Raw genomic sequence first — 14,879 nt, 5'->3', positions numbered from 1 at the left:
TTAGCTAATGGTAGCTTATACGGCGTAAATTAGACACGTTTCCCCTTATTGCAGAGCTTCTCCAGTGAGCCAGCTAACGTTAGCTTGTAATGTTTAAAGTTTCTCATTTGTACAATTTGTAGGTGTCCGAACGCTAAAGCGTGTGGGTTTGAATCCCCTTGCAGAGACCGTTGCTGAACGTGTTCCTTTTTTGTGCTTTTACAGACGCTCCCCTCCAAATACTGAGCAGGTTCTGTGCCCATACCGATTTCTTAAAGAAATGATTGACCACAGAAAGTTTGTCATGTCCTGCTGTTTGTTTGCTTTTCATTTTGTCTCTTGTGAATTTTTGTTTTTTTATAGGCCAACATATTTTATTTTATTATGAACCCCTTTGCTACTTGTGTAAAACAATAAACATTTGAAAAATTATTTAAGGTTCTTTGTTGCTTTTTCTCATCCATCTTTAAGTCCTGTTTGGTACATCATGACATTTGTAAGTTGTATTACATATAAAAGTTCACACAGTCATAGGGGTATTAATAATCCATCCATCCATTTTCCAAACCGCTTATCCTACTGGGTTGCGGGGAGCCTATACCAGAAGCCATGGGCACAAGGCAGGGAACAACCCAGGATGGGGGGCCAGCCTATTGCAGGGCACACTCACACACCATTCACTCGCACACACACGCATGGTCAATTTAGCAACGCCAATTAGCCTTAGCATGTTTTTGGACAATGGGGGAAACCGGAGTACCCAGAGGAAGCCCCACGACGACATGGTGAGAACATGCAAACTCCACACACGTGACCCAGGTGGAGACTCGAACCCGGGTCCCAGAGGCATGAGGCAACAATGCTAACCACTGCACCACCATGCCGCCCCTTATTAGTAATATATGGCAGTCAATGTTGTCCATAAGACCACATTGTAAAAATGTGTGTCAGTGTATAAAAACACAAATGATTTTCTCACTGTCACTGTTTTTATTACGGGTACAGATATGGTGGTACTGCAATATGTCAGTATATCTGCAGACTTTGTCAGTCCATCATGCAGCTGTAATAATAGAATTAGAACATTTCTGTGTACTGCTACCACATAGTGGACAAATAAAAGATTGCAATCAATTCTAAAATCAGTCAGTCAGCCCAGAAGTCTTTACAGGCAGTCCCCGAGTTAAGGAGGCCGACTTACGGACAGCTCATACTTACGATCGGACTGCCATGAAGCCTTTTATATTAAAAATTTGGGCTAAATACAATGGTTTGTAATAACAAACAGACGCGCCATTAGTGACGCTCCTGAAATCATTGCACGGCTTCAGCGGCTTGCTGGCTGGATGTTCAGTACTGTATTTTTGTTTTTTACTGTATAGCAGTAATAATAATGATAATTATCATGTACTGCATTTACTTTTCTGACTTTCCTACAAATTCACCTTAAAGACTAACTTTGGAAACAGATCTGGTTTGTAACCTGACGACTGCCTGTACTCTGAATATAACCTCCTACCCGACATTAATCCATATGATGTCCGTCCATTGAAGGGCTCATACACAGTTAAGGGTTGAACTACATGCTGTCAAGTTATAGTTAATTTATACATTTTCCTGGGATATCTGCTGTTAGTCATTATAAACACGAAGTGAAGAAATAACCATCCTGAAGTAAGTGATTCTCACCTGGAGGCCCATCAGAGGATGAAGAGGAGCATCAGAGGAGCCTTATGTGTGTCTCACTGACCTCAGATCTGTGGAGACTGACACTCACTTCCTGATTCTCCAAAACTGCATTGTTTATCTGTCTCTATCTGTGATTGAGGAGTCCAATGAAAAACCCACTTTCTCCTCTCTGATTGGCTGATACGAGTTCTGCTGTCTTCTGTGTCACCTACTGACAGACCACAGCCCACCTGACCAACGTGGTCCTTTACAGCAGTGACTGGCTGTGGCATGTGTGGCTCTATAAGGGCAGCCCTGCATGTGCTGAGGAGGCCAGCAGCACTGCCATCGGGTGTGAGTCACTGGGGGAGGGAGGGTGTCTGGGGGCAGGGGGGGAGGAAGAGCAGGAGGAAGAGCAGGAGGAAGAGCAGTGCCCAGGGCTCTACATCAGCAAGAAACTGTCAGCGAGAGAGACAAAGTATAGCACCACTGAGAAACAGTGATTGATAATTAAGTGAGCTGTCCTCACCCTCCGCTTCTACTTCCTGGGGGGGGGGGGGTACTTCCACCTCTGTTGTGACTGTGCTCCCCCCATTACTCAGATCACTTAGCACTGTCTAGCTGGAACACCCTTCAGCTTCCAGGGAGCCTATTAGCTGGGGGGCGGGACCTGGTCTGGACTGACTCCCTCCCCCAAGAAGGTGGGGGTCAGTGCAGCAGTGGATAGTTCAGGTCTAGAAAGTAAAAATCCAGACCAAGATTTAGTTTCAACCAAACAGCTGAGTACTCTGTGTCTGTGGCACTTTACACAACTAGTTGTTTGAAACAACATCTAAAACTGGATTTTTACTCTCTGGACCTAAACTATCCACTTCTGGATCAGTGTCATTCTTAAAGTCGTGTTTCAACTTCTGGCAAAGTTCTCCCAGGAGCCCATCTCTGTTGTATGTACAGTCGGCATGTAATTCATTCCTGCCCAGGTCCCTGACAAACAGTTGGAGGCAGAATTACTTGTTATCAGAGTATGTGAATTTTTACACACACCAGCAGCTGTGACAGAATAAGATATTTCCTTTATACTGCTGCCACATAGTGGACACAAAGAAGACTGCAGTCAATTCTAAAATCAGTCGGTCAACATGCTACCGCCACAGACTATAATCGGGAAGTGATCAAACTTCATGGAACAATATGAATATGAACAAACAGATGTAGTAAGTATATTGTGCAAAATTTATCTTCATCTTAACTACGCTGAATGGTGGAGTCCCAGAGTAAGTGATCCTCACCTGGAGGCCCATCAGTGAAGAAGAGGATGAAGAGGAGCATCAGAGGAGCCTTATGTGTGTCTCACTGCCCTCAGATCTGTGAAGACTGACAATCACTTCCTGACTCTCCTTAACATCACTGCCTCCCTTTTTAGTGTGTTTTAAATGTTTAAAAATCATCCATCTATCTTTGATTTTCATAAACTGTTTGTCCACTGATGCATTTTCTGTCTATTTCTTGTCTGTAAAAAGGAAAACAGTTTGATGCAGCTTTTGTCCTGCTCTTACCAGGAATAAATATATTAATTACATCTGGAACCTTATCATTTTAGAAACATGATTTTATAGCAAAATTATTGATAGCTGGTCTTCACAGTGAATCATTCATGCTCACAGAGCTACAAACAAATTAATCAAATAAGTCTAGTTCTTTTCTAAACTGTTACTTCCTCATATTGCAAATGAGCAAAGAGCAGTGAAATCAGACTTATTCTGAAAAGCAGAAATGTCGTTATACAGGATGTGAGTGTGAGACTCTGCAGAAACACTGTGTGCTACATGCAGAGGGTCTGACCTCAGGCCTTTGTTTCAGTCTTTATTATGTTTTATACAGTTTTAAAATGTCACTGCAGTAGGTCCTTTTAATACCTGTGGATCAGTACATATCAAGAGGTCCGTTAGGAAGGTGTCTGTATGACAGGGGTGGGGGTGTCCTGGGGGGGCAAAGTCAGGTGATTCACTTCATGTGGGTCTTATCAGCAGTCCTATCAGACTGAGAGCTGTTTGTGTTTCTCTCAGCACCACAATAGTGTTTCACACATAATGGGGTCCGTGGGCCTCCTCAGTTATATTCAGGCTTTCAAAGTTCATCAATCATAAAAACTCACATGGATCTGACACTCTGACACTGTTATATTTATTTGTTTAAATTCAATTGAAATACTACATATTACAGCTAGTTGGTGGATCCGTCTGCTCTTTATCCGTTCCTCACTGGCATACCTGGGTCTCTGTACAGTGCTTTCCTGAAGCATCAGAACCATTCATAAGGGAATCTATGTGTGGCTGCCCTCTAGTGGATACACAAAATTCAGCTACTTAAGTAGCTTGACTGTATTTCCCTCCTAGTTTAGTTTAGTTCCTAATTTAATCTAACCGATGAAGCTGAAGGCAGAGCTGGAAATTAGTTTAGTCATGACTTCAGAAGTTACCCTGACAAGGGATTCTGTACAATCAGAGATGAAGCTGCTGGATGGGATGGTCATCGCCTGCTTTTTCTGACTGATGTAGGTCTGGATGTAAAGTTACAAACTGCTTAATGTGTATCAATCTGTTTTATAATGTTCACACAAAAAAGTGCTTTTAATGTGTCTGCACCTTGTATCTCCCACAATGTGCTTCTGCATTTGATTCCTTCTTGACTTGGGGGTAAAGAGATTTAACTGGATGGATTTTACTTTTGTGAAGCACTATAGTCCAAAGTTGAACTGATTGTTCAAATCTTTTTGGTTTTTAAGTAAAACTACTTAAATTAAATTATCTGTAACCCTCTTTGCGCCTTTCTAGACTCAACAAAGCATCATTGCCAACAAAATAAGTGAGTTACAGTTAAATCAGGTAAAGAAGTTTCATTTGGAATTTACTGATCCAGGTTTTCAGCACCACGGACAGCAACTAGACTTACTGTCATTTAATGGGAGTGAAAGCAGAAACCAATAGATCACACAGGGATATTTTCATTTGATGGTGTCTTTCTTTATACTTTTGATATGCCGTCTTCCTCCTTAGCTGATATGTGAGGCTGCTGTCAGCTGAGACAAGCTGGTGTGATTTTACGCAGAGTGATAAGTGGGCGGTCCTGTTTTCGTGTGTTACATTTTCATTTGATGTTGGCCAATATATATGTGATACTGTTTCCTCCTTATCTGATATGTACAGGCTGTTGTTAGCAGACACAAGCTGGTGTATTTGTACAGCAGATTGAAAAGTGGGTGGTCCTGATTACATCACTCTCTAAAAGAGTCCCTGATTGCTGGGCTCTGACGAGGAGGCGTGACCTAAAAACCCCAAACCATTTAAGTTTGTGAAATTCGTTTTTAATAATTACCAATTTCAGAAAAATACTAAATGTTTTGTAAAGTAGCAATTTATTAATCATGTATTAAAGCAAATAATGACCAGTATAAAAGACATATACAAAACTGTGCAAAAGTCTTGGGCTGTCAAAGAAAATGATGTTCAAATGATCTTCATCTTCGTCTAGAATTATAATATTTTGTCCATCAAAGTGTGGCAGCCCAGTCATTTCAAAATCTCTTCTAAAGTCACTACAGTATTTTTCACCAACCATCCAATAGACCCATATATTTTTGACTTGACCATTAACACACCTCCTATGGCTAATCAATGCATCATTAACATTTGTTTAATAATTAAATTAATTAATTGAGCTGGTGGTGAAATTTTACAAATACATGGAATTGCTGAGGTGCCCCTGAGGAGAGGTTTAGGAACCAAAGCGTGGTTCATCTAGCGATCCAAGAAGGCATCAGTAACTTTTTGGAGAAAAGAAGAAATTCTTGTTAGTTTTTATTGTTACTTTTAATTTGCATATATTTTTATGATAATTGTGTTTTTGTTCTGAGCAAATATATACAACCCAGATAAATAGCATTAAACATTTTCTTTGATGGCCCAAGACGTTTGCATAGTACTGTATTTTTTCAGAATTAAGAGACAATTTAATAAAATCCAGTCTTACCTTCACTAGATAACTATTATGAAACATTAACCAGCAGGTGGCAGCAAAGCACTTGTGAATAAGTGGCCAATACGTGGTTGTACAGGTTCCCAGCAAATAATCAACCCCTCTGTGTTTAACTGACTCTCATGCTATGACTGTACAGACTGAGCAGGGCCTAGTGAGAGAGGCCTCACTGCAGTTAGCATAACCATTTATTTTACAGCTCCTCTGACTCATTCTGCTCTATGAAGGTCATCTCCTCTGCCAGCTTCCTCTGATCCAGGGAGACCCTCTGCTTCTCTCTAATTGGTTCCCTCTTTTTACAGGAGGTCCAGTGCAGCTGAATGGCGATGATGGTGCAAATCAGATAAAACACACCAGTCCCAGCTTTCAGTACAGCATCCAGAACCTGCTCCCACCTGTGAGACATATAATACACCAGTGTGTCTGTCAGTCACACATATCACATTTAAACCTGAAGAACAAAACAGTGAATCTATTCTGACTGAAGTAAAACCACCTTGATAATCAACAGCAGCACCGATCAGCTCAGTCCTACATACAGAGCCAGCTGGACCAAAGAGCTGAATAAGAGGTTGGATATGAACAGTAAAGTTTTACATGCTTTATAGAAACACGGTACAGTCACATCTGTACTATTACACAGGACACAAGGCAAGGGCTCACCCTGGATGGGATGGGATCTCAAGTTTATTATTAAGAAAATAAAATAACATCTCTCAGCACGGTCAGAGCATACACTAAGACAACAGACAAAACACCAAAGGACTGCCTTAGCCTGAGTCTCATAATATGGTCGTTGAAAGGGGTGATATCATACACCATCGGGAGGAGCCGATCCGCCACAGCAATAGCTACTCCGAGTATGGCAGCTGTCAGAGCGACCAGACCAAAAGTAGTTATATCCAGCTACAGAGATTTGGCTACCCTAGAGAATGTCACCACTGAAATGCAGAGTTTCTAAAGCTTCCCCGACAGCAGAGGAAGATGGTCATCTTGTCAGAGAGACAAGACATTCCACAGGCATACCCGGATGGGTCAGCTCAAGTTGGGACCCAAGTGTCACAATGCGGCGGGCGGCGCCTCAGCACCACACCAGCCCTGATGCCCAACGGGCCCAACCCTATTTTTTTGATTGTGTAATACTTGGATTAGGGTCACATTTGTTTATCAGAACCATAGGGAATCTGAGTTTGGGAGTGTGTGGGAAGGCCTGAGAGGAAAACCAGAACCTTAAATCACTGGTAATAAGGCACAGGGGAGGTGAATGAATGGGCTCATCATTTTGTGTGATGACCACACAGACTGTATTTATAAATACACCTAGTTCTGGAGCTGATCTGAGGCAGCACAGGACACAAGGCAGGGGAACACCCAGGACAGGATGCCAGTCTGTCACAGAGCAAACACTTACACACAGTCACTGTGGGCACTTTTAGAGGCACCAATTCACCTGAACCACGTGTCTTTGTACTGTGGGAGGAAACCAGAGAACTGAGAGGAAACCAACGTAACCACAGGGAGACCATGCAAACTGAAATGACCCCAGTCAGATCAGTTGTCACCCTCACAGAAAATCACAGGGTACAAAAGACAAGGGCATTTTATGAGCACTAACAGAGTATTTATACTGCTTGATCACTAAAAGGAAGACATGACAACATCACACAGAATATTTAAATGTTATACTAAACAATATCAATAAATCGATTCATGATAAATTGGTCATGTCTTAAATATCACTGTTCCATAAATAGTTTGCAAACACTTCACAAAGATAATTTCTTTTGGAATTATAGTGGAAGACGCCTATAGTGATCACGTCTCTCTGGGCGAAATTAATCACTATACTGTAAGCGGATTATCATTATAACACATGTTTTCTCTTTATGTCTTAAGAAGATTATCATCTAATTGAGATTTGTATATTTTTACATGAATATAAGGTAATAAAAGTGACGCTATACAGTCACTATTCACTGAATTTTATTGACGATGTCAAAATACAGTACAGCTCTTTCAAACGCTTTTCGAATTACTGTACCGTACAAATTAAATTACTGATCTGTGCATAATTCGAATATGCTATAATACTGTACATAAATATTCAGCCATCCATCCATCCATCCATCCATCCATTTTCCAAACCGCTTATCCTATTGGGTCGCGGGGGGTCCGGAGCCTATCCCGGAAGCAATGGGCACGAGGCAGGGAACAACCCAGGATGGGGGGCCAGCCCATCGCAGGGCACACTCACACACCATTCACTCACACATGCACACCTATGGGCAATTTAGCGACTCCAATTAGCCTCAGCATGTTTTTGGACTGTGGGGGGAAACCGGAGTACCCGGAGGAAACCCCACGATGACATGGGGAGAACATGCAAACTCCACACACATGTGACCCAGGCGGAGACTCAAACCCGGGTCCCAGAGGTGCGAGGCAACAGTGCTAACCATTGCACCACCATGCCGCCCCTCATAAATATTCAATTCAATAGAATTTTTTTACACAGTGTCATGACCTACTCGTACGATACTCCTGTATGCCACACCCCCTTATCATCCTCGTGTGAATTCCTGATTGTTCTCAGCCGTTCTGCGTTTCCGTCCCTTTAGTTCTGTGTATTTAGTCTGTGTGCTAGGCTGTCTCCCCTAGGTCTGTCATTGACGTTCTCATGCTCCCTGTCCTGAGTCTGTCTCTCGTCAATAAGGCTTCCATTGCCTGCTTGCCTGCCCCGACGCAACACACAGCACAAATTTCAGAATGTTACATTGTTTCAAACCGCTCACTGTAGTTTTGCTGCTGCATCTCCGTGGCCTTGTTTTTGGTGGTTTATCATAAGTTTTGATTATTCTATATTTGTTATTGAAAGAAAATGACTTTCTTTTTCCAGTCTTGTTTTCTGTGCTAGCCTCAAGTAGCTAGCCAGAAGCAGATGGGTTACCGCAGGGCAAAGTAGGATGATCAAAGTAAAGTAAACAAAGAAAATAACTACTGCAGTAAAAAAGACCCAAAATGAACAGTGAAATCTGACTACTTGATTACGACAGACAAATTATCAAAACAATATTTGTACAAGAATTAATCTGTCCCAAGTATTTGATCCATATAAGTGATTCATCGTGATAACCACTGTATGCAAAAATGTGAAATTTGTTAAAATTGAAAAAGTATTCATTATTTCCAAGAACACATCAATTACATCATCATGTAACTAGCAACAGATCTCCATCATCATCTCCAACCTGTAGCTGACAGTGTGTGGAGGAGCAGGAGAGAGATCTCTACTCAGTACCACTGTAATGAGAGACACTCACCTGTGCGCCCAGCAATGAGAAGAAACAGGAGCATCAGAGGATCCATATGTGTGTGTGTCACTGAGCCCAGATCTGTGGAGACTGACACTCACTTCCTCATCCTCTGTACCTTCACTGTCTGTCGTTTCTATTCTCACACACAGCAGGCAGAGTGAAGGGGGAGTGGACACTTTAAACAGGAAGTGACAAAACCACAAGGCTGAAAGTTTATCACTTCAGCATGTCATTCTATTATTATTTGTCTATTGAGCAGAAAATAAACTATTGGAAGATAGACTCCTTTATTAATGAAATTAAAATATCAGCATGAATACAGATGATGCATGAATTAGTGTTGATGTGTACTTATACTATGTTTTTGCTTATATGAAAAGTATATTTGTTTGATCCCCCTGTTGCGTCGAAGATTCGTCTGTTTTCATCATTAGAATAATTATGTAGAATCTAGATCGGATCAAGACAGATTCTAGACCCTAATGCAGGAAGCACACAGTGTAAAGTGAGGTAAACCTTCAACAGCACGTCAGTCCATTGCAGGGCACTGGAAGGTGGAGAAATGCCATGTGAACAGAGGAAGCCTGCAAACTGCACACAGACACAGTTATGGCCACATTCAAAACCAGCACTCAGCAGTGCTGGGATGGCAGATGTATGAGTCAGATATCTAATTCCAGCATACATCAAAGACACAGAGGGACATTGATGAACCACAGCAAGACCAACAGAAGACGGGCTTCTGACAGTAAGGCATCCAAATCCGTCACTGTTTACTGTCGATGTCTCATTGTTCTTAAATGAACTGCAGGTGCAGCCAAAGCGGATTTTTAAAAATTCTTTATCTTGCTTGGTTTCCTGTCATACATGTGAGTCACTGGTATTTTTGGTAACATCAAAAGTTAAAGCATGAAATGAAGAACTGTGAGCCCCTGTACATTCTATCAAAGGATATCATCTTTGAGAGAGCTTGTTTGTGCAGTGATACATTTTCTGTGTATTTGTTGTCTGTAAAAAAGAAAACAGTTTGAGCATCAAAGTTTTTGTCCTGCTGTTACCAGGAATAAATATTTGGAATCTTATAATTTTAGAAACATAATTTCATAGTAAAATAATTGATTGTTGGTCTTCATGGTGAATCATTCCTGCTCACAGAGTTTAAAATACAAGCAAATGAAGCAAATAAGTCTAGTTTTTTTCTGAACTGCTATATCCTCATTTTTCTCTTGCAGATGAGCATAGAGCAGCTAAATCATTAGCATGATGTAGAAGATAATTTCAGACAGACACTCATTCTGAAAAGCAGAAATGCCGTCCTACAGGATGTGAGGGTGAGTGTCACCGATCCACCCAACTCCCCTGCTGCCATGGCTCCTGGCCAGGGTGAGCGCCTCTGTCATGACTCCGCCTACCCTCCTCGTTGCCATGGCTCCTGGCCAGGGTGAGCGCCTCTGTCATGACTCCGCCTACCCTCCTCATTGCCATGGCTCCTGGCCAGGGTGAGCGCCTCTGTCATGACTCCACCTACCCTCCTCGTTGCCATGGCTCCTGGCCAGGGTGAGCGCCTCTGTCATGACTCCGCCTACCCTCCTCGTTGCCATGACTCCTGGCCAGGATGAGCGCCTCTGTCATGACTCCGCCTACCCTCCTCGTTGCCATGACTCCTGGCCAGGATGAGCGCCTCTGTCATGACTCCGCCTACCCTCCTCGTTGCCATGACTCCTGGCCAGGATGAGCGCCTCTTCCCTGACTCCGCCCACCTTCCTTTTGATTCAAACAGGTGCAACGGAGGGTGAGCTACGCGGATGAAGAGATCTGTGTATCCAGGGATGGAGAAAGCCGTTCATGGCCTTGTGATGGCTACAGCCACACAGTAAGAACTTAGTTCAGTATTTGTATGCATTTTCTAATTAAATTGCTTTACAGTAGTAATTCATAGGTTTTAGTTGTGTTTTGTCTTTGGTGTTAGGTGTAGTGCGTGTGTGTATATATATTTTGATATTGTAGGGTTGTGTGCAGTGATTGTTTAATCTCTTTGGTTTGTAGTTACTTTGTTTGTAGGGGATGGTCTTTTATTCAGCGTAAAGGTGTGGCTGAGGGCGGAGGTGTCTCAAAAGACAACCCCTGGAGTAGGAGCGAACCATGTGCTGCCATGGCAAGAGGGGGGAGTTGGGGTTTAGCTGTGTTTTGCTTTGTTTAGTTATATGTAGTGCTTATTTGTTTTATCCCTTTTGTGTGTTAATTGGTTTGGCCAAACCGCTATATATGTTCCCTCATGTTACCATATTAGAAAGGTCAGTTTGCTTCAGTTACTGTTTTGCTTTGTAAAATTATGTTTGTTTTTGTTGGCCTCTTTTATGGGCCCAGTTATTAAGGTTTTGAGTTTGTTATTGTTTGCATTTCGGGGGTCAATAAAGCTCTGTTTCTTTAATTACGTTACTGCTTGGTCCGTCACAGCCTGGATCATGTGTCTCGTGTCGGGATGGTGGCAGCTGACTCGGGTGTGGCATGCCCCTGGGTTTGCCGCAGCTGCTGCCCAATTCTCCGGTAAGTGTATGGTGTGCATGAAATTCAGTGTGGGAAAGGGCACTCCAACCGACCCTGCAGTGACCCCGAGTCCCCAAAGCCCATTCGATCACCTGCAGATGGATTTCATTGAGCTGACGCCGTGCAGGGGATATAAGTATTGCTTGGTGATTGTAGATCTGTTTTCCAGATGGGTGGAGGCATTCTCTTGCCGTCGCCCTGATGCTCTGAGCGTGGCTAAATGTCTGCTAAAGGAGGTGATTCTGCGATGGGGCATTCCATCTAAAATCACCACAGACAACGGTCCTGCGTTCATCGCAGAGACCCTGGCTAAATTGGATGCAAATTGATTTGAAGCATTATTGTGCCTATCACCCCTATCGCGCGCGGGACAGTCCTGAAACATTTCAGCGGTGCAGGCCAATGGTGAGCCGTTACAGGTGAAACAATTGTTTCACTTAAAGCCGAAGATCGTCCGACCGGAGGCGCGACCCCTATCCAGGGTTGTTCTCTGCCTCGTGTCCATTGCTTCCGGGATAGGCACCGGACCCCCCGCAACCCAGTACCATAAGCGGTTTGGAAAATGGAAGACGTAGTTTATTGGTGCTTTCATGTTCGTTGAAGTTTCTGCTTTTTAACAACTGTATAAAGTGATGTTATTTGTTATATAAATCATCAAAAAATTTACTTTTTCAGGGTTGCCAAATCTCAAGCATCTGGCATTACACTCACGCATTCAGATTCACGCAGGAAATCTTACGGTCAACTGGTAATGTTCCATTATAAACCAAAAATTTGCTACGTCAAATGGGAATTTACACGGTTAAATACAGACTATTTACAAGGTAAGAACTGTTACATTTGTGTGCAGACAACTCGAACTGAAAACCTCACTCCAGCCACCTGGCTGAAGTTGGTAACCCCACGTTTTATTTGGAATAAAAAGTAAAATCCGCTGTTTTGTAAGCTGGCTTACCTTGTTTTAATAGTAGTTTTTCCAATTAATTCCATTCCTGGCTTTGTATCCGAAGTGTTAAAAGTAATTCCCCGCATACCCCCCCGCTGAGTATCCACTTATCCTCCCTGGCGCCATGAAGATGTTGCGCAGCAAAAGTTTAAAACAAGGTGGAGCCTGTTATACTGTTAACGTTTGTTTTCTTGTTTAAGGAGCTGCTGGTCCCCGTGTTTAGAAGATGGTTAGCTGAAAAAGCCTTGCCATTCAGGGTGCGCCGATCATACTGTCCCCACACCACCTTATTTTATTATTCTGGCCCTGAGTTGATTCGCGTGGACGCGCATTGCACGTGCTGAAACCCTACCGTTGACTGATCCATCGGAGGTGAGGTGGGCCTATAACTAAATAACCTGTAACTTAGATCATTTTGGATAACTGAGTGACCTGTAGTCGGCATTTTGTTGCTTATCACAAGCGAGACGATTAATGAAATTATCTTGAATACCTATGAAAACATAAATTTGTATTTTTTTACTGATGTAACAGGCCTGTAATGGTTTAATCCAACTCCTGAATGATTAAGATCCTAGCTAGTGCAGTAACACTAATACAGCATGTGGCGAATAGAAATGTATTTTTTCTCTCTGTTTCTGGCTGTTCTAGTAACAAATATAAAATTTGAACAACATGAAGATACTCCTGTGCTGCACACACACATGTCCCTGTGCTGTACACACGCATGTCCCTGTGCTGTACACACGCATGTCCCTGTGCTGTACACACGCATGTCCCTGTTCTGCACACACACATGTCCCTGTTCTGCACACACACATGTCCCTGTGCTATACACACACATGTCCCTGTGCTGTACACACACATGTCCCTGTGCTGCACACACACATGTCCCTGTTCGGCACACACGCATGTCCCTGTGCTGCACACACACATGTCCCTGTGCTATACACACGCATGTCCCTGTGCTGCACACACACATGTCCCTGTTCTGCACACACACATGTCCCTGTGCTATACACACACATGTCCCTGTGCTGTACACACACATGTCCCTGTGCTATACACACGCATGTCCCTGTGCTGCACACACACATGTCCCTGTTCTGCACACACGCATGTCCCTGTGCTGCACACACACATGTCCCTGTGCTATACACACGCATGTCCCTGTGCTGCACACACACATGTCCCTGTTCTGCACACACACATGTCCCTGTGCTATACACACACATGTCCCTGTGCTGTACACACGCATGTCCCTGTGCTATACACACGCATGTCCCTGTGCTGCACACACACATGTCCCTGTGCTATACACACGCATGTCCCTGTGCTGCACACACACATGTCCCTGTTCGGCACACACGCATGTCCCTGTGCTGCACACACACATGTCCCTGTGCTATACACACGCATGTCCCTGTGCTGCACACACACATGTCCCTGTTCTGCACACACACATGTCCCTGTGCTATACACACACATGTCCCTGTGCTGTACACACGCATGTCCCTGTGCTATACACACGCATGTCCCTGTGCTGCACACACACATGTCCCTGTTCTGCACACACGCATGTCCCTGTGCTGCACACACACGCATATCCCTGTGCTGCACACACGCATGTCCCTGTGCTGCACACACGCATTTCCCTGTGCTGCACACACGCATGTCCCTGTGCTGCACACACACGCATGTCCCTGTGCTGCACACACACGCATGTCCCTGTGCTGCACACACGCATTTCCCTGTGCTGCACACACGCATGTCCCTCTGCTGTACACATGCACATATTAAGTAAATCCAACTAACTGAGAACACCTGCTTCGTGGAATAACCCCCTTCTTCCCCTGTCTCTCTTATTACATAATTGACTACAAATGCTTGATTTCCTCAAAGACCATATTTAGCAGTGATTTCTCTAAAAATGCTTTGCAATATATTGATAATTCCTGACCTGTTCAGGAAAAATTAGACTCATGTCCTATCCCTGTCATAATTATGATGCACACATCACTGAAACAGAAGGAAACCGTACTAGGAGTAAGACTTATCTTCATGGTATAACCGAAATCATTAATATAAAAACAATCAATAGAAAGTCAACTAACACAAATCTGTGAAGGACTTGGAAAATTGAAAACACTTTGCAAATATGCCTTATCATAATCTCTGCACTGTCCCGGTTCTGTCCAGTGCGGGGCTGAACAAGTGACACAAAGAGAAAAGGATTAAACGCATTTTCATTTGGCTGTTTCAACACGGGTAAGATATTTATTTTCCGTATGAATTGCATTTCGTAACCAACAAAAGTTATAAAGATCAGTTGCAGGGGTGCAGTCAACGATAAGTATAATTCCCATACCGGGAGTCGAACCCGGGCCGCC

Source organism: Brienomyrus brachyistius, chromosome 4 (genome assembly GCF_023856365.1).
Source record: "Brienomyrus brachyistius isolate T26 chromosome 4, BBRACH_0.4, whole genome shotgun sequence".
NCBI classification, from domain to species: domain Eukaryota; kingdom Metazoa; phylum Chordata; class Actinopteri; order Osteoglossiformes; family Mormyridae; genus Brienomyrus; species Brienomyrus brachyistius.
Note: the sequence above shows the minus strand (reverse complement) of the source record.